The sequence below is a fragment of the Macrosteles quadrilineatus genome, unplaced genomic scaffold, assembly GCF_028750875.1.
Source record: "Macrosteles quadrilineatus isolate MER2022 unplaced genomic scaffold, UCM_ALF_1.0 Scaffold_1__1_contigs__length_201487025, whole genome shotgun sequence".
NCBI lineage: Eukaryota > Metazoa > Arthropoda > Insecta > Hemiptera > Cicadellidae > Macrosteles > Macrosteles quadrilineatus.
The window spans coordinates 179,937,754-179,939,131 of NW_026542594.1; the positions used below are offsets into that span (position 1 = coordinate 179,937,754).

The 1,378-nt window shown below is 29.4% G+C and overlaps 1 non-coding gene across 1 annotated transcript; it reads right to left on the reverse strand.

The window, feature by feature from the left end:
• Positions 1-736: 736 nt before the first annotated feature.
• Trnae-uuc (transfer RNA glutamic acid (anticodon UUC)) lies at positions 737-808 on the reverse strand. Its single transcript has one exon. It is a non-coding gene; the product is annotated as a tRNA-Glu (tRNA).
• Between the last annotated feature and the right edge of the window lie 570 nt (positions 809-1,378).

A 1,378-nucleotide genomic window follows, 5' to 3' on the forward strand; every position in this document is an offset into this window, starting at 1 on the left:
GCTGGATAAAAATAGCTCATCTTTATTAGACACTAGCTGGCCCGACAGACGTTGTCCTGTCCTAATATGGATTTATGTCAAATGCTTGTTCATTTTCAAGATGAGATCGTTCGCATGGCTCAATCACGTCCTGGTTGAAGTCAATGGATGTTTTTAACAGTGCTAGAAGGGCAATGTTTTGTTCCGCAACTCTTTGCGAATAATGTAAAAATATTCGGTGAGATTTAATAGTATATTTCATCACTAGGGTGTAAAGTTATTTTTTATGACCCGAGCTCAAATTTCACAGAAAATGATCTAAGGTAAATAAACACCTTTTGCCCTTGTGTTGAGCTACATTTTTCGTCATATTGCATCATGAATAATTAGCAAACTAAGTTTAAAAATCTAAATACTTTTTATATTAAGTAATCTATACAAACGATTTCAATTGTTGCTAAGACAAACAATCAGCTGTTTAGTAAGTGATTTCGTCTATTACGATTGTGTAAGTGTACATTATACTAACGATACGTCGAACTATTGACATGAACGCAAAAATCGATGAATACTTTCGATACACGAGACTGTTTGAATTTCCACGGGAGAAAATTGTTGCTTTTAATGCTGTATTAAAAAAACTGCTGCATGGCTGTATTTTTCTGCAGTATGAAGAGAAATGATATAATAGTATCCATAAGACCTATTAAAGCACTCACGGTTGTTGAAAAATTAATCTTGTTGTGGCAAAAGGTTATTCCCATGCCGGGAATCGAACCCGGGCCTTCTGGGTGAAAGCCAGATATCCTAGCCACTAGACCACATGGGAGCTTACCCGTCTTGTATGTACAGTATCATAAGTATAAGTAAGTATCATTTGTATGGTACAGAGATAAAATATGCATATATATAATGTATAAATTTAATTTACGTGCTCACGTAATAGGGCTGCTGATACATTAAATTCTTATTGTAAATAAAGTACAACTGAGCACCCTGAATATTATAGTTGTAATAGAAGTGACATATTTCGGACATAAAACATGTCACTTCTATTATTTATTTACTACAATAATTTAAAATGTATAAAACAAAAAGAAATTGGAAATTAAATAAAAATAAATAAATAAAATAAACAATATAGCCTATCAAATATAAACATGTATATATATATGTAATGTAATATTTAATAAACTATTATATATATAATATAATATTATTATATGTTTTAATATAATGTATAAAAAAAATAAAAAATAAAAAAATAATAAATGAAATAAAATGTGTATAGAATGTACGTTTTGGATACGATAACATAGGTAGAAGATTATACTTTAAATTTTGATGCATGGTATTTTTTTAATTGATGTATTTCTATAGCATTTTTTTATAATCACTC